Raw genomic sequence first — 24,415 nt, forward strand, 5'->3', positions numbered from 1 at the left:
TTCTTAGCTTAGGTAAGAAGGGTTTTTCCCCTTTCCCTAGACTTGGACACTGCAATCGTTTAGCAGGTGCCAAGGAGACCAACATCAGAGAGTCACCAGGTTCCCATCTAGTTTTGACTGAGGTGCTGTGTAAACCTTTTGATTTTTCTTCCTTGAGACAAATTCCAGGTGCCATTCTGTTCCTCTCCTCCATGTGGTGGGGTAAGGTTCTGACATTTCAATATCTAGCATTTATTAACTTTTTCCCATGTCGTGGGAAAAAGTTCATCAATAAATGGCTGGTTTTTTTCACTTTCATCCATTTGTTTTCTCAGTGGCAGAAAGTGATTGCTGGAATCCCATTTTTTCGGTAGAGGAGACTCTTATTCCAGAGTGTTCTTCTCCTAAACTTATTTCTAAGCCTCTGAACCCCTCTTCCTCTTGCTTTCCTCTTGTCTTCCTGCACTGGTGTAGTCCTGAGCTCTATAGGAGTTTGTATAGATCCCAACAGTAAATTTTGGTGTAGCCTTTTAAGATGGCTCATTGTGGTCAGGCTTTTCTGCAGGGGGTAGAAATCCACATCTGTATATTAACATTTAAGCCCCTCTCAAGGCTTTTTTCATCTGGCTTCAGAGATGAGAGAGAACAGTTTGGAAATCACATTATTGGTTGTCGCTGTTGTTTTTTACCTCCTGGAAGCTATTAGTAAGTGATATTAATATAAATGGAAGGGAGGTCTCCTTTTCATGGGAATGTATCTTTCAGTTTAGTGAAAATTGCTGGCTTGGAACCTGGTGTTAGAGAAAATGAAAGCTCTTCATAAGTTCTGCATTGTGGCTTTGCAGGTGATAAACAGTGCAGATCATTCAGGCAGAACTCTCACAGTATTGTTCAAGTTGTGCAATTTATTTTGAATAAATCATTGGAGTAATTTTATGCACATATAATAGCTACATTTTTATCCTATTTAGAAAAGAGGTGTCTGGTATGCTATGATACAGCACCAGCACCCAGGACTCAGGTTAAAGAAAAATCTAAAATCAAATGCTTACTTTTGGGTAACTGAATTTCTGTTAGACCCGAGCACTGTTTCTTCTGGAGCCTGGTTTCTCAGTAAACACCTTCTGAATGTGGCTTCCAATCAGGATTTGAAAATTTATCAGATCATTCTTTACCTTGTGTGAGAAGACATGGATCAATTTATTAGTTAGTGACTTTTTCACCATCTTACACAAGAGAAGAGTCCCTTCTTTGCTTTGGAGTTGATACACAAGTTGTATATGGGAAGAGTTGTCAAGATAATTGTCAGTAAACCAGGCTAAGCCAGATAAGGTGTCTGTACAGACTGGTTTTCAACCCAGAGAATAAATTTGAGATAGATTCAGCAATTCCATCTGAAAGGAAACGTTTTGCTTGTAGATGGTTTCATGTTTTCTGAAGGAATTTTTCTTCCTGACAGCTCTGGAGGGCAGCATTGCACTTTGGATGACAGAAGGCTTGCTCTTAGCTCCTTCATTAATGGAAAAAATTAAACAGTGAATTAAATATATTTTTTAAAGTATGTGTGTGTGGGAAGGGGTACAGGAACAAAATGAATGAAAGAGAAACAAATCAAAGAAAAAAGTAAAATAAACACTAACCCAGAAGACAGGATTGGGTGGGGGAGGGGAGGAAGGTGTATTTGGTTTTGGGTTTGTGCCGTCTATTCGTTATACATTCCTTCAGAATGTGTAGAGTACCAAAGAACTGAGATCTTCCTGGATGTGCTATACTGGATAACCTATTGAAATGGAAAACTACTATTATTTTAACTTCTCTGTGATGATCTATTAATTTTTGCCTATCCATCTTCTCACCTTGTATGTTTCTATACAGTCACCTGGAGTATTCATTTTAAGCCACAGCTATTAAAAGATTAAATTGAAAGCCTGTTTTGCCTGCAAGTAGCCTCTTAAAACAAGCTGCATAAACACCCTTTTAAGTCCTGCAATGCCTCGTGAGAGCTGTATTAACAATGGCCCAGGGCAGCACAGAGGAGGAGGCTGAAAGCCCTCTTTACACTGCTTTACACTGCTGGAACCCAGAGGTTGGTAGCTATGTCTGTTTTTCTGTATTTTTCATGTCTTTCTGTTTTCCTCCCTTTCTTCTTCTAACTCCCTTCTCACATAGTGTAACATTGAATGGATTATAAGGTCTTCTATGTTCAATGGGCTAAGTGTATGCTGGGATAAGTGATGATATGCTGTATTTACTCCTTTGCCAATGTTCCTTAATTTTCTATAGTTTGCCAGTAAACTTTTGTGTATTTTTACCTCTTGAGAATATTTATTGGAATTTTCTCCTCTGCACCTACCCAGAGCAAAAAAAACCCCCTTGGTTTGCCTCTAGGTTTAAATGATTGGGCTGTAACAACAATCCAAAGGATGTTCTCAAACTTTCTGTAAACGAGTTAACATTCCATGAAGCTGTGTCGCTTCTTAAGAGGTAATCAAAGTGTTCACAATCCAGAGGCAGGTCTGGATATGGATGCTCAAACCTATTTTTGCTTAAACCCTTTTGTTATTGCTGCTGAAATTCACTACGGTTCCCTTCCCATGTGACACCTTTCTCTCAGTATCTGATTTTGGTTTGCCTCAGGCCATTTCATGTCGATATCCTCTTTGCCTGACTCGTAAGAATGTTCTAGTGCAATTCAGGATTGCAATCATGGTGCTGTGGAAATGGCAGTGGAACAAGCTCCTAGGATTTGTGATGGTTGTTATGCTGTCCAGAATGTTGTCTTCATGGACATCAGTTCCATTAGCTTAATCAGAGTCACACAGGAGCTTGGTAAAGGAAACTCTTTTTTTCCTGAATAGCCTTTTTAAGTCTAGAAAGCCATGGTCAACCCAATTCAGCAAGAGGACCTGGGTCTGGTACCTTGGGTGTCAGGTGAGACCTAGATTGTTGACAGTCTCAAACTTTGTGTTTCCTTTCACTTGTTTATGAAAAAAATTAATCCAGAGGTTAAGACTTGTCCTGACATAATACACAAATTTTTTTGAAATTTCCAATGCTTTCTCAGGAAAAGTAAATAATTCTTATCCTGCAGTCAGCTGTACAACGGTGTGTGAAAATTTTCGCAAGGATGAGACTTTACATTTGAATAGCAACCTTGTCAATGTCACTGATTAAATTTAAATTTAAATGATTTAATTTAAATGAGAAGTGATTCTTTCCTCATATATTAAGGAAACTTTTGGAAAGAAAGAGGCAACAGAGGAAATGTTTTGCTTTGGCCAAAAGTACAGTTTGGGCAGGGTATAAAAGACCACATGCAGATTAATTACTTCTGTTGAAATTTAGCTTGACTGAACAAGGTTTAATTATTTAATCATAGCACCATCTTTAGCTGCTGAGGCCAGGAATGTAGTGATTCTGTTCCCTTTCCTACCCTCCTGTGTTTAATTTATGTGATTTCTTGTACTTAACCCTCCTGCTCTCTGCATAGCAAGAGGGATTAAAATTTATTTCTTGGCATCATGTTTTATCCTTGTGCCTTTTGTATGTCTCATGTCAGTTTTAACTGGTGGATTACACTCGTTATGATTGATGGAGTGTTGTGATTTATTGAAAGCTTGAGCAGTTATTATTGTTTATTCACTTAAATTCCAGAAGAGTCTAGAAGCTTTGAAATGGGATTAATAGGTTTATAAGGACTCTACAGAAATTATTCCTGGTTCTCTGTTTCAGTGTCTCTTCCTTTCTTTGATAGATGTTTTCCTCCCTTGACAACTTAGTTTTATTGTGGTTTGATCCAAGCTTTAAGTAACACCTTTCTTCTTCTACTCCAAGCCTCTTCCAAGCTTGCATTAAAAGGACAAAAAGCATCTTTTAAACCCAGTGAGACTTAGGAGAAGAATATACTGAAGTTACAGAGAACTTTCTATGGACTTTGTTGGCCTGAAGGGTATCTGTCAGGCAGACATTTGACAGGGTGCAGCATTTAGAGATGTAATTCATTGCAAGTGATGCTGCTTTGCTTTACTGGAGTGCCTGGTGAGCCCAGCTTACTCCTGTTTTCCTAAGGACACTGCTTATTGACCTGCTTGTGGATTATCTGGCCACGTGGTCTGGTCCTTGATGAAATATCACAGTGTACTACAGCTTTTGTTTTTGAGTAATAGCAACACGTAGTGTTCTTGTGTAACAGCTTACTTGTGCAGCTTTGCAACCCTGTGTGTTGGGTTTGGATGGCTTGATTTTTTGGTGAGTAGGGAAGAAGCTAGCCATGGAAGTGATTTTTCTGTAGGGAGCTGCTAGAAGTTTCTTCCATGCCTGGCAAAGCCAATAACAGGCTGTCTCTGGAAATATCACAGACACCTTTTATGAAAAATCTTTTCCTTAGGATTCCTTAAGATTATCTGCTGCTGTGGAATGCAACAGGTGGATCTGTGATTGGCTCATGTTAATTGTTTCTAATTAATGGCCAATCACAGTGAGCTGGCTTGGACAGAGTCCAAGCCACAAGCTTTTGTTATCATTCTTTCTATTCTATTCTTAGCTAGCCTTCTGATGAAGTCCTTTCTTCTATTCTTTTAGTATAGTTTTAATGTAATATATATCATAAAATAATAAATCAAGCCTTCTGAAACATGGAGTCAGGTCCTCATCTCTTCCCACATCCTAAGACCCCTATGAACACGGTCACACTACTACTATGTCAGTTAAAGAAATTGGCAATGCTCCATATGTGATGACATACTTAAGAAGGAGAAAGCATGTGCAATTCCTTTCTTCCTCTTTCTTGAAGGGTGAGGCAGGGGCTGCTAGGGTCATGCTGCCAGGGGGACCATCCCAGGCCTACAAGCAGGACCTTGGCCAAGACCATGTGGCCAGGGCTGGCCCTGGCAGTGCTCCACTGGCTGGGGGCGGCCGCACAGCCAAAATCAGTGCGGCTAGGGCGGCGCCAAGTGGTGGCTGCTGTCTTGCCATGGTGCTCAATGAACTTTATTTGCTTAGCTGCTTTTAGACAGCCATGCTGTGAACAGAAGGGCAAAAATGGCAAGAGCCACTCTTCCTTTTTGGTGCCCCATATGAGGAGAGGAGCTGACTGGGACTGGGGCCGGTGTGGCTCACACGGTGCTGGGGGGCACCATGTGATCAGCAATGAGAGGCATGGCGAGCAGTTCCCTGATGCAGAGCCCGGATGAGATCAACCTTTCAGTGCTTCAAAACTTTTCAATTGATAGAACTTGAAAACAAATGAACCTACAGAGACCAGTTCTCTCCTGAGTCAGAGAAAGGGAAAAGGTGAAGACACGTGTGTTGCTATAGGACATGAAAGAACACAAGTGCACACTGCTGTTCTCAAGGTGAAGAAAAAGGGGAAGCTTTTTTTCTGACTCCAACATTTATAGTTTTCCAAGAGTGACAGTGGATTGGAGGGTGACAGTGCCGCCTCTCCAATGGCACTGGTCAAACCAACAGTGTATCAACTTTCTCCTCCTCCATAAAGGAATGCAAAACAATGAGCTATTTACAGAAAGTGTGTGAGAAAGTTCACTACAAGAATGTCAACATCAGAAAGCTTAGCAAATCTTAAAAAACCAGGGTGACACACGTGAAGAGAACAACATGGTAACACTAAGGGCAGTGCAAAAGTGGGAGGGGGAGGAGGAGGTGCTACAAGCATTGGAGCTAAGATTCTTCTGCAAGCCCTGGTGAGGAATATAATACAAAAAAACTGTTTCCCTATAATCCATGGAGTGCATGTAGGGATGCAGAATTCACCCACAGCCCGTGAGAAATAGGTGAATGATTTTTCGTGGGTGCTCTGGTGTTTGATCCACATCAAACTGTGACGCCCATGTTTCAAAGTGTTGGTGTAGGTACCAATTTATAATTGAGTAGTTGTCTGCCCACCAGTTGTCCTGAGGTTGCGCCTCCCAGCTGATCACATCTAACCCAAGCTGTTTTCCATTTTCCTGACTGTTTTTATGATACAGGGTTTGAACTTTGGATGCTGTCCCCCCCAGTCTTGGGAAAGATCAGTGATGCTGTATGCAGAGTTTATTGGCTCCTTAGCTGCTTCAAAACTTAGACAGAAGTGACTAGATTTGCTGGCAGTTTGTGAGTCAGGAATCAGAAGAGACTGAAGAAATCCAATTTCTGTGACAGCTTATTAGTAATATTTATTGCACCTTGACTCATTCATCAAGCTTGCACTATGTTTATAGTTCCAGGGCTGTATCAGTCTAACAAGGCAAAATTTCCTTCCTCTGCTTAATATTTTGTTTTCTATTTACAACTTGCCTCTAAAACAAACTTTCTCATTTCAGCAGCACAAGGGATACTATTGTTGCAATGATCTTATTGATTGCATTTTATCTAACTTCCAGAGAAATGGCATTTTTAGCTAAATGGCAAAGCTTATTGATAGAATGGGACCTCAGCTTTCAAAAATACATACTTCATAACTGGATTTAGTGTATTCCTTCAACATATCACAGCTTTTCTTGGGACTCAGCCCAGTATGCAAGGCATAATCATTTTACAAATGAATACAGCATTTTTCTGAAGTGAGATATAGACCAACTATTGGCAACTAGTACCTAAATATATCCCTTTACAGTGAACATCGGTGAAAATATAAAGTACATACATTCAAGTATGAGGCGAAGTACTACTTTCAGTACAAATTTGTATTGCTGGGACAATAATCAGTCTGTTACACTGGTAAAATTCCAATCAGATTGTGTCGGAAGCAGTAATAAAATTTAGATGCCTCTAAGGCTCCTGTCAAATCATGCTGGTTGGTGTCTGCCTGGTGACTTTGTTCATGATACAAATCCGTTAAAGCTCCAAGCAAACATTCTTTCCTCATGGGGTGCTGATGCTGTGGGAAGGCAAAGGAAATGTTCTTGTGGAGGGAAAGCCACTTACTTGGAGTTAACAGCAGTAAAGCAGTTCTCTACTGGCAGTGGGAAATAACTCTTTCTAACCCTGTCCCTTTGACTTCAGGGTTGTTCTGGGACCTCTGGACGTCTTGGGGCCCATGTGTACTTTGGGTATACTGAGTGGTATTACCAGGCAGACAGAAAGTCACTCCTGGACTATGAATGGACACAAATCATTAATTTTGTCACAGCATGGTGCTTGTGCTATCCTCTGCAGAAAAGGCCATATTGTGCCTTTTGTCCTAAGAACCACTTTCCCACTTTCCTGATTAGCTTCACTTGCTGCTTGTTACCAGTTGACAGTGAAGTCCCAAATGCATTTGGCACATCCACTTCTGGATGTCTAGGGTAACCTTTTCTTGGCTATGACTGCACTAGAAGCTACGCTGGTGTTTTAGGGCTGCAGTGGTTTCGAGATTTTCTCTAAACTCTCTTTATTACATTTATTTTCTACTTTAAAAAATCCTTAATTTAAATATTTTACTATTGTTTGCTCAGCTTTAAAGAGCTAAAAGATTTTGCACTGCAGATGGAAAGGCAGAGGTTATATTGGGGTTTACAGTTCTGCCCACACAAAATTAAATTGTTGCACTTAATTAAAACTGAATTTTTGTTTGTGGAGATAATAAGTAGGATTTTTTGTCCAGTGTAGCGTATGTTTCTGGTTTTGCCAGGTCAAAATGTGATCTGGAGCAGAAGATGAAGTTTCTGTAACATAGAATTTGGGGAAACTACATTAGACATTGGTAGATTTACAATTCTGGAAAGCAATAAAGAAGGTTCTCTGTGCATCGATACTTTTCTCCTGTCACTTAAACCCATCAAGGTTTAAAAGATTGCCCCATCTGAAAGAACGTGGAGCCATTTCTGCTATCCACATATATAGAGAGGGCAGGCAGCTGGGATGAGAATTAGAGGACTAGAGGCAATTCCCCTGCTCCAAGTAAATGGATAATATATCAGAAACTGGTAACCAGAGCCTGTAGTAGAGGATGAAGTTTTATTTTAATCTTCAGAAACTGTCCAGCAACTGAGCAGATATTCTTCTGAAAACTTTAACCAGAAACTAGCTTAATACTGGAATGTCATGGACTTTAATTTATAGCGGGATGCTGCTTTAGGACCTAAGCCTTATTTGATTGCTGGGTTGGTTTTGTTATGTTATATTTTGAGCTCAGGTAGTATGGAGATTTTATAGAAGGAAACTCCTTTGTTCCCAGGGATTTCTGACTTCCTGTGACTTTCTTACATTTGCCATCAGTCCTTGAAGCAATTGAATCATGGACACCATCATGATGCAACAGAATTGCTTTGTTAAGCATGAGTGAACTTTACATGCTTTTGCTGTTGATAATGCAGCTGAGCAGGAGACTAACCAAGGTGCAAACAAATGGCAAGGCAGGATGTTTCTTGCTCTTATCACAGACACTCTCACACATCATCCCACAGCAACCCGTGTTCGTGTTGCCAGTTAGAGCATTTAGTGTCATAAGTATTTGTGGTTTGGTCATGATCCTTTGGTGTGCACCTTCTCATGCAGATGTTAAGGTTGAACAGTGGTCACACCTAAACCTCTTCTTTCTTTGTTTAAAGATGAATTGGTCACAAGGGCAGCCATTGTTTGGTTCTGCCTTTTTGCTGACCTGGAACAGTCTCCAGAGGCAAAGAAATCCTGTACCAAGGATCACACCCATCCCCAAAGTGCCAAACAGCCATATGCATAAATTCAGTCTCTTAAACCAAGTTTTTGGATTAAGCCAAGTCATTAGCAAGTGTATAATAGAAATTCTGTGCAGATATGATTTGTAATGTTTGAGATTGTTTCCTAAGACTACCTCTTAATGCATTTATGTTTTTATCCATATTTGTAGAAAATGCCCCCTTTAAATGAGCCTTTACCTTATCCCAGGAAGTTTCAGAACTGTTCCATTCCATACCCCTGTACCACAGGAGTAACACACATGTTAGCATCAGTGTGCTGCCAGTCACAGTGAAGGCACAATCAGGTATTTAGGGCATCTTGCTTTTCTCCTACCCATAACAAAGCAGTCTCAAGGGCATCTAAGCATGCCAATATTTGTTGATCAATTACAGTTTGCATTTGTAATTCCTCTGTGAAATTACTCATTACAGCACTAACTTCATAGGCTGTTTTCACTGATTCCATTAAAGAAGCAATGGCAATAGTAGATATGAAGCTAAAATAGTAATAGGAGATACAATAAAGGCAGTAAGCCAAGCACTAAATCTCTCAGTTCATTTGGATTTCTTTACAAACAAGCAGTTTAGATACATGACTCCTGATTCTCCTTCCCATTCCTGTGTAAAATCCATGGAATCCATATTTCTGCATGCCAGCATGGAGATAAGAGATAAGTAAAATTTCTTTCAGCTATATTTTCAGGGATGATGCAGGAGGTACCTAGGGTTGATGGCTGTGATGCAATATGATTGATTACGAGATTCAACTGTCATATCTCTTAATAAAAATGCATAAGGATGTGTTGTGCACATCATGTTCTCAAGAGTTTTCATATAAATAGCATTCATCCAATATGTAGATGACACATCAGAATAACTCAAAGCCCATATTCATAGAGCCAGGGAGGCGAGCATCAATCTCCAATGAATTGTGTGAGGGAGCGATTCACCATTGACATCACAGATCTGTGTGACAGACACCAAGAGTCCTCCTTTCCTCCAGCTAATGCTTCCTGAGCAGGAGTCACTTACATCAAGTCTGGCATTGTTACAGATAAAATGACCTTGTGAGCCCCATTCTGACACTGATACATTAAGGGCATGTATGTCATGTTGCTCAGGGTTTTCCACTCTACGTGGAGACCATGAAATATGCACCAAAGGTGAGAGGCCTTTAAGTTTGCATATGGAAATATTATTTGGAGCTGTGGTGGTGTTTCTAGGGTTATGTGATGTGTTAACTCCTGGAATTTCAATTGCTTGTAACATTCTCTTACTGGTATGATTTTTTATCAAATGCATGTGCAGTGTGAAAGGGGTGTAAGTGCTATCATTGTGAGTAGTTAAGCATGGGGGATAGGAATCTGCTACAAAAGTTTGATTTCCCTCAACTGATAGCCAATCTGTGTCCTTAGTAAATGACCCAGATGGAGGGAGCCATTCCCCTCCTAGCATTTTAGAGTTGTTAGTGGAAATGAGAATTTCTGGGTCTCACCAGGTTACTGGATGAAACACCAGAGGGTCTTAAGCATGAACCCAGTGGATTTGCACGTTGACACCCATAACACAAGAGCTAAATAGTAAAACATAAAGCAAAGGTCTTGCTTTTGAGTTAGCCAATACAATGGCCATGTAGAACAAGAAGGTATTTGTGGCACTGGGGTTTGCCCCCACACACTACATCATTCTAGATGCCTCAGCATCCAGAGCCTTGAGATTACCCCATGTTATGTTTTTGCTTCTCTTCCTTTGCTCCTCTGTTGGGACAGGCAGTCAGCAGGGCAACCCCAAGAGACACTGTACCCTCCAGAGAGGTTTCTCCAACCGGATGGCAAAAGGTCTCCACCAATGGACTGCAGTGAAAGGTTGGACTGGGCCAATGGTCTCCTGTCAGCAGGCAGAATTTTGGGAGGAACTAGGGGGCATAAAATACAACTGCACTACAATCTGAGGAGGGCTCTTTGGAGAGTTGTCTTTTGGGGGCTTTTTGAGACTGGCGTTTTGGCTTTAGATTTCTGAATCTTGTTTTTTGGGGTTTTTTTGAGACTTGTGTTTTTGGGGTTTGGTGTCTGGGGCTTTTTGTGTCTTATCTTTTGAGCTTTTTGTGTCTGCTCACTTGTTTGCTCGCTGCTCCTTTGAACTGGCCCTGGCCTGTTTTTTGTCCTTTTGCCTTGGCCACAACCTGCCTTTTGGCTCTCTTGCCCTCACTGGCTCTTGCTTGCCCTCACATCTGTCCTGCCTCCCTGTGTCCCTGATTGCAGCCCTGCTCCTTCCCCCCTGCATCCTCGCCTGAGCCACCTGCATCCAACCCTGCCCGCCTCTGATCCAGCGTGCTGCTGCAATCCTTGCTGTGACCCTGCCCAGAGTTCTGCACCTCCTGCATGAGCGCCCACTCACTCACCTGGCTGCCCATCCCCATGGCAGCTGTGCCTACAGAACCTTCTCGGGACTCTAGGTGGTCAGAGTGACCCCGAGATGTGTTAGAAAGTCTCTTTTCCCAGCCCACTCTGCCTGCCCCTGGGGAGGCGTTATCTTTTTATACTAAAAACTGTGTACAATATTTACAATTACTTTCCAATACCTATCACCTATATTAGACAGTGAACTTCTACTCTAAACCAATCTAAAAGTGCCAACATCACAGCAGAAGATGGAGGCCAGGAAAAAGAAGGAGAAAGGCTGGACACACCCAGATTCTTCCATCTTGCCCCCTGAACCCCCATTCTAAAAACCCCAAAAATCTACTTTTTCACCCCGTGATAAATTCACTATCATTCTACTTAAACTGTTGTGCCTTGTAGATCTTCATATAACGTTGGTAGTTTGCTCCATGGGTCATAATCAAAACCACAGGCATCTTGGGCTCTGTGCCAGGGTCTCCGAACTCCCTGGCAGGGGTCTTGGCAGTCCAGGACAGCCAGAGGGATGTCCTGAATTCCAACAGAGCCTCACCTTTCCAAGAGCTGTTGTGACGGCTCCCCAGCACGCAGTGTGCACATTCTCTGTCGCATGGATGTTGACAGCACTCCCTGATCCTCTGGTGGTAATACCCACTTTTTCTCTCTGTCTCCTTTTTCTCTCTCTCCCCATTCCTTTTCCATTTTCCTTCATCCTCTGTCTTTTCTAGGGGCAGCTGCTTTTTTTTCCAGTTTCATTATCAATAAATGGTTCTCAGATACAATGTTTGTCTTGTTTCACTTTATTTCATTCCAGACCATCTATTTTTAAAAGAACTCCTCACAGTTCCCCACAGTGGAATGCAACAATCAGTTTGCCTTAACTGACAGGCTGTAAGTCCTCTACATACTACTCCAGCAGGCACATTAGGAGAAAAAAATGCTGGCAGTCAGGACAAGTGTTAACAATCATGCCTGCCTGGGACATTGAAATACTATAATCTTTAGATGAAGCAGCAGCGTTATGATGAAAGAAGGCATGAGATTCTGAGGCCACTGTAAATGTCTGATTAGATGTGACTGCCATCATCAAGCATTCGGCACAAGCATTCCCTTCTGTTAGGGGACCTGGTGAGTTGGAATGGGAGCAAGTATGCATGACAAAAAATGGTGTACAATGAGAACAAATATGAGAGAATAAATCCACAAGTAACAGGGTTATATCAGCAGTATTTACAAAGTGCAGAGGCATTCTGTCTTAGGTTGCAGTGCAAGATGTAACCAAAAGGATGTATTCTATTACCATCTGTTGAAATCATGTGGCGCAGTGCTCTTTATCTCTTCCACGACCTATCCTCCCTCTGGGCAATATCTGCTGTTAATGGCCTACTGAGTGTCACTGCATGACTGATAAAATTACATCATCCCATTATGAGATGCTCCTCCAGGGGGAGGAACCAAGCATTCTTTCCTGGATATCAACCCAAACAGGCGTGTCTGTTTTCTACATCAGTTTGAGCAGGGGATTTACATCAGTGGCGCATTTGTTAAATTTGTTACATTCACCGTAAGCATAATATTCCATTGAGAAAGTAAATCATGACCCCACAGCATAAATTGAGAAGGCAAAACAGACAGTAAGAAAGTTGCTGGGCGTTCATTCAGCCCCATGACTGTAAGAACAAGTGCACTCTGTTTAGGGGCTTGATGTCCCCTGATGCTTTCCACTAAGGCATCAGCTGTTTTAGGAGGCCACTGTGGGGCCATGAAGACTCTGAAATGATGGAAACATCTGCACCAGTGTCAAGTTAACCTGTAAAAATTTTTCATTTAACTGTACAGTTAGTAAGGGCTTTTCACTCATAATTTGTTGGAACCAGTGAACATGGATGACACTAGTGCTGCCAAATCCACCAGTTCTGACACTGACAGACCCATAAGTCTGTGGTTAAGATATTGTCTGAGAGGGATAAGTCCAAACCTGTGCTCCTGGGGGTACTGGCGAAGAGAGAAGAAATTAAGACTCCTGGGTTCAGATTGCAAAGACCCTATTGGGTTGAGGGGTACTGGGTCTCATGCACCTCTCCTTGTTTCCCTGCTGAGGGATGACAGGGTTACCATCTTTATCAAATTTAGACCTACATACTTGACTCCAGTGGTAACCCTTTCTACACTGCGCACATAGAGAGGGAGGGACACCAGGGTGGGGGGCCCTTCTTTCCTTTCTTTTGAGTGGAACAGCTTTTCTGTAAATGCTCTTCTTGTTGGCAGTTAGAACACCAGGCACCAGAACATCAGTTTTCTTATGTGTATTAAGGGCTTGGGATAAGGCAGCAGCCAAAACAGATGCATGGTATTCCTCTGTCCCCACATTCTGACAGGCTTTGATATAGGTAGGTAAATTAGCATGCTCATTCCTTACAGAGAGCAGTGCTTTCTGACAAGCTGCATTATCATTTTCAAAGGCTAGCTGTAATAAGAATATAGTAGCTGCTTCTTCATTTTCTATTTGCCTGCTTATGGCCGTCTGCAATCCATCAATGTTACATATGATTCTTGAGGGCCTTGCTGAACAGATGCAAAGGAAGAGTCCTTTCTTCTGAACTCTGGGACTCTTTTAAGAGCCCTTATGGGTATGTGGGAGCTTTTCTGTAGCACTGCACAAGCTAGGTTAGCTTGGGCAGTGGGGGTAGCATACGTGTTTTGCCCCAGCAGTTCATTGAGACTGCCTACTTCTAAATTTTCAATATTATCCATAGTTTGTGCAGTAGCAAGGTCTTTCCCTTCTGCCAGCCACACTGTATATTGTGCTGAGGTTAGTATAAGTTTAAAAGCATTTGCCAATAATTAGGAGACACAGTGTAGCCTCGGTTAATAGAATCAATCAATCCCATAGTGTATTCTATTTGCAGTCCATAATCTTGGACAGATTTATGAACTTCTTTTATTAATTCAGATGGAGGTTGTACATACTGAGAGGGTGTCTTCAGCTGATAACTGAGCCGTATGGCTAATAACACGGGAATATCTCTCCTTTTTAGGGCCTCTTCCCTGCATTTCTCTATTAATGTCGAATATGAATGAGATTGCAATGGTAATTTGGGTAAAGGAGCCATAGGTGGAGAATGATAAGAATTAGCTAACACTTGAGCCATAGTGGGAAATGCAGCAGCTAAATTTTTTATGGGAGTTAAAGGAGGATAAAGATCAGGCCCCTTGTCAGGATTCATAGGACAAGGATCAAAAGAATAGCCAGGCTCCGGAGGGTCCTCATCTCCTAATTCAGCTGGTACTTCTGCATAGACATAGCTAATATTCAAATGAGTCTCCAAATTTAAAATATCTGTGACAGGGCACTCACAAGCTTTCTCAGCAGGCTGCAAAGCTTTTAAGGCAGTATACGCAGTTTTCCACGTAGCTAACATATTGTCAGGGACTGGTGTTGCAGACATCTTTTATTAAAAAATCCTTTCCTTAGCATTTTTCCTCTTGAAAAGCTGAGAGGCTTCAGGAACAAAATGTAAACAATGATTATCTGCTGCTGTGGAATGCAACAGGTGGATCTGTGATTGGTCTCATGTGGTTGTTTGTAATTAATGGCCAATCACAGCCCAGCTGGCTTGGACTCTCTGTCCGAGGCAGAAGCTTTTGTTATCATTCTTTCTATTCTATTCTTAGCTAGATTTCTGATTAAATCTTTTCTTCTATTCTTTTAGTATAGTTTTAATGTAATATATATCATAAAATAATAAATCAAGCCTCCTGAAACATGGAGTCAAATCCTGATCTCTTCCCTCAACCTGAGACCCCTGTGAACACTGTCACAGACTGGCTGTCCTTTTTTTTCTGTGCCTCTAATTCAGGCTTCTACCTTTTCCCACACTTAAGCATTGCAGGAACCGTGGGGAGAGAATACCTTAGAATTACTATTTGGACGTACTAATAAAGCAGCTAACTTAACTGATGGGGTTTAAAACTCCTGTTCTCTTAAAATTCTTTGTAAAATCTCTAAATAAAGCTTATGTTCATGAGACAGAGACTATCCCATAGTTCCACATTCCCAGTCTCACCTGTCCAGCGGGTAGAGACGAAGGATGGGGATCCCCTTTTCACAGAACTTGGTTTGAATGTGGTGTTGCTACTGGAGATTCACAGTTCCTGCTACACATTGGGTGCCTTTTGTAGCGATTGGATCATGGACACCACTGTGACTCAACAGAATCACTTTATCAAACACGCATGAGCTTCTCTATGTTTTTATCGTTTACAGTGCAGCTGAGCAGGAGACTAACCAACGTGCAAACAAATGGCAGGGCAGGATGTTTCTTGCTCTTGTTGCAAACACTCCCACACATCCCACAGCAACCGGTGTTCGTGTTGCCAGTTAGAGCATTTAGTGTCATAAGTATTTGTGGTTTGGTCATGATCCTTTGGTGTGCACCTTCTCATGCAGAGGCTGAGGTCGAGCAGCAGTCACATCTACTGTCCTCTCTCCATGTCAGCCTGCTCAATGGCAAACAGGGAGATTGGTGACACACAGACCAGAGATCGGGGTTCTCTGTGACTGGTGGGAGGTATATCCTCTGGGAATGATAGATGTGTGTAATGTAGGTTGCAAAATTTGTTGAAACTTTTGATGAATATGCCTGAAGTACTTGTCAATAAACCAAAAGGAACAAAGAGAAGGTGCTAGTATTAAAAATTCAGACAAAAGTATATTTCAGTTATTACTCCCTTGATTCCTATGGGGTTTTGGCATGGGAAATAGAGGCATTCATTGGTGTGGTAAGATCTGTTTTAAAATTGTATTTTGAAGATGGCATACAGAAGGATTTTGGGGAATAAAAACTGACCAAATAACATTAATTTTTAATCAAAACGATTGCTCCAGAGATCTCTGAATGATTTTTTTTTTTTTGTGGAACCCAAACTGTGAATAAACTCCATTAAAAATCACTAATTAGATTGTGGGATTTTTTGTAATAACTCCTGTGATAAGAAAATATGTATATTTGCAGTAGTTTTGTAGGTGCTTGTATGAGTAGGAGTAACAGCAGGGGGAAATCTGCACAAAGGACCACTGCAGATTTACTGCCTGGTACTTTTTAAAGTGAATGCAGCATTTTCCAAATCCTACTTCTTGCTTGTTTTGCAAAATGATATTCCAGTATCTCTTGGAAGGTGCCTGGTGTTAACACTTCTGTCAGAGCTCAATTGCAAGCTGTGGCTCTGTATTGTGTTTCTGTGATGGGTCCTTGGGAGCTGATGTTCCACTGCGTGGTCTGTGGGGTGTAACTCTTCTGCAGGGTTACATTGCATGTGGTGAAGCAGTGTCCTTCCTGTCTGAGCCCTTAAGATGCTCAATAACTCATGTTGCTGGTCATCAAAAATGCTCCTCTGTGAACCTGGCTATTTTAGACACAGGGAAAAGTGCCTGGTGGAGAGGGGCTAGAGGTTTTTTTTCCAAAGGAATCACTGAGTGGAGCCTGCGTGGGATGGGGTACATGAGTATGCACCCACTGTGTGGCAGAAAACCCAAAACTGCTGCATGGGAGAGGAGAACCTATGGAGGGGGAGCCATGCTCACCTGTCCCCAATGTCTCTGCTTCTGGGGGTGGGACTTTTTAGGATTTAGCTGTAGAAGGGTAGCTAGAAACCTGCTTGTACGTATTAAGATTTTGAAATAATTCAGTGCTGTGGTTTTTCCTTCTGGATGCTGATTCTGGAATGTATTGTGTGAACTAGCACTGATTGCTACTTAATTATGTGTTAATAAATAAATTAACTATTCAATCATGATTTGATTTAAAACCTGTTGAATGAGTAATTTTACCCTGGTGAGCAGCAGCACTGCGTCTGGCAGAATGTGCTTGGGTACATCAGCAGTATTCCATCAAGTGAGTGATGACAAAAACTGAAATTATGCCATCTTCCTTCCTGATTGCTGTAAAAAAATCCTTTTGTGGTCAATTCTTGGCCAAAAAAGACTGTTCTTGGCCATATGGAAGCACTTTCTCTAACTTGTTTCTGCTGGTTCTTTTGACTTCTTGACTTAAAAGTCAATCACTATACCTGAAAGTATTGAGAAAATGTGCAGATGTATTGTTTAGGGACATGATTTAGTTGTGGAGGAGAAAGTGTTAGGTTAGCGGTTGCATTTGGTGATCTTAAAGGTGTTTTTCAGCTGTGAGAGTTGAGTGAATTGTAATGTATGCTTGGAAAGTGTCATTCCCAAAGTGATTGTTGAACTTGTGCAAACAGGGCTAAACCCCACATAATTTAGTCTGAACAAATCAGTAAAAGATTAAATTGCATAAATTGTTAACTGCTACCGATTTATTTCTTTGTTTCTCCTGCCATGCAGTTCAGAGTGCCTGGGTCATGCTGATGTATCTTTTCCTCATGTTTACATTTTCAGTGTGGTATTTATCTTGTTTTTGTACTGGTGAAAGTGTGCTTGCAGACTTCCCAGCCACAGCAGCCAGAATGCTGCACACATTTCCATGCAGCGTGTGTACATGTATGTGTGATTCCACTCTGAAGTGTCAGAGGCAATCAGCCAATAACAGACTCCAAACATGCTGTTTCTGCTGTGCTATCACCTAATGAATGTGCCTGTAAACTTCTGCATAGTGATTTTGCTTATCTAGAGTTTTTGGCATTTCAGTAAATTGATCAATTTTCTATTTTAAGCAATTTGAGCCATCTCCTCTTTTAGTCCAGCTTCAATGATGGGGAAGATAAACTAAAATCTCACTATTCAGCCCATGACATTGTAGTGGCAGGTCCCGCTGAAACTCTTTGCAATAGAAATGTTTGCTTTAGAGCTCTACATCATATTGAAGTCTATGGAGAGATATTCTTTGCCAGAGAGATTTATAGAAGGCATCATTTAGCTACAGCTTCCAGTCAATATATTTCCTTCTCACTGACACAAACAAACCAATAGTTTTAAAATATTTAAATACCACACTCTCTTTAAAAACAAAACTAACATTCTATCACTTGTAGTAAAAAATATCAACTGAAAATTGATTGGAATAGAACAGCGGGACCTGACTAAAATTATTGATCAGTTTTCTCCATTAAATCAGAAATAGCAGAATAGAATGAAAAAGAGCAAGATGTGAATATCTAGCTAGCTAGCCAGCTTTGGTAAGAATAATAGCAACCTATCAACCTTCAACCTTTGTTGAAGTCAGGCCTATGAGTCTAAGCAAAGTAGATGTGAGAACAGAACCATCTGGCATGAATAGTGGTTTAGCCTCGGTGGTATATACAGGAGGCATCAACCTGAGACCCTGGGCAGTGGGATGCTGAAAGGGAGATAGCTGGTAAGGTCACGGCGGGAAGGGCGTAGCCATGGGAGTTGGTATGTTAATGGTATGTTAATGGGATTGCTCTATAATAGGTCATGTTTCTGGTTCTTGTTCTCAGTTGGTTCGTGACCTGTCACATACAAGGTCATGTTCCTAGTTTGCACTTGTGATTGGAGCCTTGCCCTCAGAATACCCCTATATATTGTTACGCTTGCCACACCCCTTCGTCTTTGGATCTTGCCCCTCAGATTGTGTGGTTTCTGTGTTTGTTATTTTGCTACTAAATGTGGGAATCCACAAAATCAGAGGGTTTTGGGAAAGCTGCAAAAGGCAGGCCTCAGAGACAGCAGAACTGTGATTAGAGCTAAGCAGCAGCCATGAGATTGGTCAGCAGAAAAATTATTTAAACTGTAGAAAAGCAAGGACAAATGGTCTGTGTATTAATGCTTGTCTAGAATAACTCCCTAAGCTACAGAAAAGTTTATCTAACAAGATATTAGGAAGTTTGAAGCTTAATAATGGAGCTCTGTGGATTGTGTTTTAAGGCTCACAAGCAGGTATTGTATTTGAAATAAGCAAGCATTGTTTTAACCAAAGGTACGTGCGCTTGTGGTGATTGGATAGAACTACTGTCAATGTGCTTTTGCTTTCTGTGATTGGTCAAAAAACTTATAAAGTAAGTTGTAACATTAAGTTCTTGGTCTGCTGCCTGGGATGTGAGCCGCTGGCATCTTCCCATTGTCACAACCATGGAATGAGACTGATGCTGGAAAATCAAACAGCTCAAGGCACGTTCCACAACAGCCCCGTCCCATTTGTGATTTGTAAATAGCCCCCTGCCAGTGATATTAAAGTTCTTTATTCTTTGGGCAACTCCATCCTTCCTGTCCCTCTACTTTTACCATGTTCCCTCTGGCTGGACTGGGCTTGGGGTCACAGCCGGCGTGTGACAAGTAGAATCACTGTTTTGTTTCTTGAAAGGCTCCATAGGCTTTTAGGTTTTCTACAGGTTGTTTACAAGAACATACTAAAGGTATACCACTAAAGTGATACCTAAAGCATTTTTAAGCCTCTGAGAATTATTTTTGTGTAGGGTATGAAAAATGAGACCTGTGTGAATGGTTTCATTGGGTTGATTCTGGAATTAAGCTTGTTAACAAAAAACCCTGTGTTCTTCTTTTTCCTCCAACTGATTATTTGAAGCTATTTGAAGACTGTGTTTTAATTAGCTGTATGTTAAACTCTGTATCTCACAGGGCACTGGGAACTAACCAGAAGGATCAGAGTGATCAGTGTTTAAAATCTCATTACAAAAATTACTGATGACTTTCTTGCTCTCCTACTGCAAAGATTTAGACTTACCTGTGTCAAAAATCACCAAAGTGATTTTTGAACAATTTAAACCAGATCACAGAACAGTTTGGGTTGGAGGTTATAAAGGTTATCCAGTCCAACCCCCTGCAGTAAGCAGGGGTGTCCTTAACTAGACAAAGCTGCTCAGAGCCCCGTCCAGCCCGATCTTGAATTATGGTGAGTGTCAGAGATATGACTTTGCTGAAGTCTCTCTGGTCTAATTTGAAAGAAGATAAACTTTGTCCTGTGACCACATAATTTTTTTTCTTGCTCTTGCTATCCTTCTCAAAGAATCATTCCTGATTTAATATCACTGACACTGAGAACATGTATGCTGTTTACATTGTCTAGTCATGCTTTTGTAGAGAAACAGCAAACAATGTCCGCACTGGTATGTGAATGTGATGTGTTATATATAAATATTTTTAGGTTATATTGTTAAAGGAATATTTGCAGCTTGGACAGTCCACAGGCAGCTTCAAACTGGTCTCAGTGCGATGAAAGTGTTGGGGGACACCTAAAAAGAGTATGGAAATGGTAAAAACAGAAGGGAGAGGGCCAAATGATACAAACTAATTTGTCACCAGACTTGTCTGGTTCTGTTTCTTGGGGTGAGGGGAAATTGGTAATGTTTGATTATTATTTAAGTGGTAATAGAGTACATTGCTACATAAAATACATAGACAGAAGAAAAAGAGCAAATTATCTTGTTTACATGAAGTGGAACCCTGTTTCTAATTTTTTTCTGAACTTGGGAATAAAAAAGGTTGGATTTTTCTCTGGTTGCATATGAACCACTGAAGTTGCCCTAAACTGTGCAGATGACAGAGCTAGTATAAAACTTAGGCAGTCACAAATGATTTCTCTTTCTCTTCTTGCCCAACTTTTCTCATGTTTGTGAGTGCCCGGTGTTTTCCAACTCCACCCCCATGTCAACAGCAGTAGTGAACATCACCTCTTTAAAAAGCAGAACACAGATGATGTCATTAGCATCATTTAGGGACTTCCTGTTGTTTACACCTTCATTAACTGAGGTGCTGGCAGTATTGCGACAAGATGACAATTTGCACCTTATTACTGATTCTGCTGTAAATGGCCACAGGGGCTGAGCCCAGTATGGTTGTTCTGAGGATGACAAGAAGGCAACGCTTCTCTTCATGCTTCTTCAGCAGGCCTGAATTGTCCTTTACAGGTTTCACCATTAACATTTGCCTAGAGTTCATAAAAATTCATTATTACCTGATCAAAACCAACTTCTTCCCTTTCTCTTCCTACAGAAGAGCATTGTGTTCTGTTTACTTTGCTTCTTATATTAATTTATTGCTGTTCTTCCCACCTGACCTACCTCTGGCTCTTCTCCTTCCTGACTACCCCACTGCGGCTGTACGGAGTGCTCCTTGCTTTCAATCTTCCTTCTGGCCAAATTACAGACGCTTGGAAATTTTTTTTTATCTGAACCCTGCTGTTGCTGCAGCCCAAATTTGCTGCACAACATATACAAGCCAGTGAAGGTGAACAATTTCAGTGAGCCAAGGCACGTTCCTTACCTGCTTGCAGCTCAGCTCCTTGAACACCTGGAGCAGTCAGTGCTCATGCAGCTGGCAAGCAGTTGCTCAGGCAGGCATTCAACACAATATACAACTTGAACCACATTTTCTGAGGAAAATGGAGCAAAAGAAAAGCTGATTTGCTTTTTTTTTTTTTTTTTTTTTTAGTGTGGAATATGAGATTTAAGGAATTCCTTCTTCTGTAAAGAAAATGCTCTAAGATTAAGCTAGTGGAAAATCAGAATTTGGAATGTGAATTCTTGTGAAATTGAGAAGATTCTTCATGTGATTCTTAGGAAAATCTTCACCTTTGAATTGAATTAAACAGTTCTGTGTAAGAGCAGACAGAGGGTGATACAGGTTCTAAGTAATGATTAATAATTAATAATTACATCAAAAAAAGAAAAAGCAAAATTTACAATCCTGTTTTAGAAAAAATAGCCTGATTATCTTAACATATACTTAGTGCAAGTGTATGCCCTTAGTGTCTGAGTGATATCTGCATTTTTTGAGTCTGAGCAAAATTTCTTGTTTACCACCATTTCTCTGAATTGTTCCCATGACTACTTTTTTCAAAACTAACAACTGTTTTATTTTTGTGCACATGTTAATATCTATTGATTGAGCAGTTATTGTTTGATTTGGAGTAGTCTGATTAGTTTTACTTAGAAAGAACTGGGAAAAGGACCTCGAAGGGTTTAGGATTTAACAAAGCAAGTGCAAGGCAAGTTAATCAATCAGTGTCAAGAAAAATGTTCTTTAGTACATTTTCCTGACGTGGCATACATGAAAATTGACCAGAGCTCTGAAATTCTACTTCTGTCTCTTCCCTTACTTTGAATAAAAGTTTCCTGTCTAGATCAAGAATGTACAGTTAAATTTTTTATTTATTTTCATTAAAAAACATTTATCATCAGCCCAGTGGTTTTTGTAGTAAACGTGAGAAATTCACTTGTGCATATAAATCCTTTCCAAACTAATATCTACTAGATGGTACAACTGGTTTAAGTAAGTCCAACCTGTAAGATTCATCTTCCTGTATAATTAACAACAAGGGGCCTTAAGTTTAGACTTTGAATATTGATTGAGTCTTGTACGAAATGACTTAATAATCAAAATGCACTAATCTCAATAAATAAATTAACAGCTTGTTTGGAAACCTGTACACCAGCCAAGTCCATGCTGTTACAATTGTGTTGCATTGTTTGTAAACTGGGAGGTTTTGGACAAGCAATTCCAGCTTCAGTTAAAGTAAACCTATCTCTGTTTTTCATTTAAAATAGCAATTTGTTTGTGTTCTAGTAATTGCTGTAGAGCTGTGTCTTATACAACGTGCCTTGTGCTGTGCACTACGCAAAGTCCCTCTCATAGGCAGCACACATTTATTTAAGAGAAAATTAAACACTCTCCCTTTTGTTGTCTTTGAAATGCTTATACAATTCACAAAATCTGCAGTCAGATATTAGAAAGAAGGCATTTATACAAGCTGCCACTAACCAGTTGTACTTGTGATGCATGCAGGAAACTCCAGGGGTTGGAGGAAATCTGTGTACACAGCACCACAAATTTACATCTTGGAAAGACTGAATTTCACCATTGCTCAAAGCAATGTAAGGATCTTCAAAGCAATGTAAGGATCTTATATATTTATATTCACTGTTGATATTACACATTTATTTTGAGTATACATCAATCCTCATGTTACCTTCCTCCTATTATCCCAGTGTTTGAATGCACAAAATAGATCAGTAATTCTTGTTTTCAGACCTTTTATTTTTATTTTGTGTTAAGTGAGACTGGTCCAAATATGACATAAAAGTTTTATTCAGATTCAAGGCTGTTTTTGGAAAAAGAATGGAAGCCATCATCTAAAAGAATGCAACTATCAGCAGACTTTTTAAAAATAATCTGATTTCTTTTATGCAATTCTCTCACTGCTTTCCCTTGTTCAGTTCCCTTTGGTCCCTACCTTTGTGAAAATGTTTCCATTGAAATAATTTTTGTACTAAAACGTTACAACATGAAAAAGATTCATCCTCATCTTCTTTTATAATTACTAGTTTTGCAATTCTTGGGGAAATTTGGCTTCACAATCTTGCTGCTTCTGCCTGAACTCTGGTGAAAATTTAGTCTTTGAGGCCTCTTTTGCCATCCTTGCCTTCAGCTGAGGGAATAAAAACTTAGATCACAGCTATAGGTTTGAAAGCCTGATGCTGGCAGGAATGGGGATTCTGTGAGGCAGTAACAAATTGGGAGGGCAAGAGAACATGTAGGAATTTATTCCTTTGAAGGACAGAGTGTCAGCAGGACACACCTTTACTGTTCCTGTGCTTGATGTGAATGAGGTACCTGTTTTGTGGGTTGTGCAACAAGTCATTACAGTAACTTTTGCAAGGATGCCAGTGGTTAGCCAGTGACCCTTACCTTCTGCTCGCAGGAACATCACCAAAACCAAGCTCCCTCCGTTCCAGCTGGATTTAGAGCTGATAAATCAGCACACCCTTTTCACCCAGATGAGGTGTATTTTGGACGCCAGCCTGGAGCCTGCGGTAACACCCAATGGCCACGTGCAGTGATCCATGCCACAAGCACAATGCAAAATTCCTCTTTTAGATGGAAACTGAAATAACCCCCAGGCATTAAATAATTCTTGCTTTGTTTGTAATTTTACTTGGAGGCATGCTTTTTTGTCTGTTCTCCCTTAAATGTTGCAATGTCTTGTTTCAAAGGTAAGCCTGTAAAGCTGTTTCCCTTCCTCTTTAATTACAGATCCTTGTAAAGAAGATACATGAGAGAGCTGAGTGCAAGTTTCTCATACATCCAAGGTTTTCACCGAGGCTGAAGAATTGGCCTGAACATGAAGAAAGATTCTAAAGCATGCTTATTTTTAGATCTGCTTGTACAGCCTACAAGCTAACTAAATTCAAACTTTAAAAGAGCTCTATAAAACTAGTAAAGCTGAGTATATAGGTTTTAGTTCTGCTGTTCTGTTCCAGTAATTTTTAATGAAACTTGAGAGCAGGTAATTTACAGTAAAAGAACAATAGATCTGAGAATAATGAAAAAATAATTCACTATAATTGTATCAAACTTAGCTGAAAGTCTTATTATTCATTGTCCAATTGATTAAATAAAAGATAAATAATAATTGTATCATTTAGGTTGTTTCTGAGAAAAGGTCT

At 40.5% G+C, this 24,415-nt stretch overlaps 1 long non-coding RNA gene across 1 annotated transcript; it reads left to right on the forward strand.

Annotated features, from left to right (window-relative positions):
* Positions 1-1,833: 1,833 nt before the first annotated feature.
* On the forward strand, positions 1,834-24,140 carry LOC115948935. Its single transcript, XR_004082679.1, has 3 exons — positions 1,834-2,065; positions 22,755-22,863; positions 24,003-24,140. It is a non-coding gene; the product is annotated as an uncharacterized LOC115948935 (long non-coding RNA).
* Positions 24,141-24,415: the final 275 nt, after the last annotated feature.

This window comes from Geospiza fortis, unplaced genomic scaffold, assembly GCF_000277835.1.
Source record: "Geospiza fortis unplaced genomic scaffold, GeoFor_1.0 scaffold376, whole genome shotgun sequence".
Lineage (NCBI taxonomy): Eukaryota > Metazoa > Chordata > Aves > Passeriformes > Thraupidae > Geospiza > Geospiza fortis.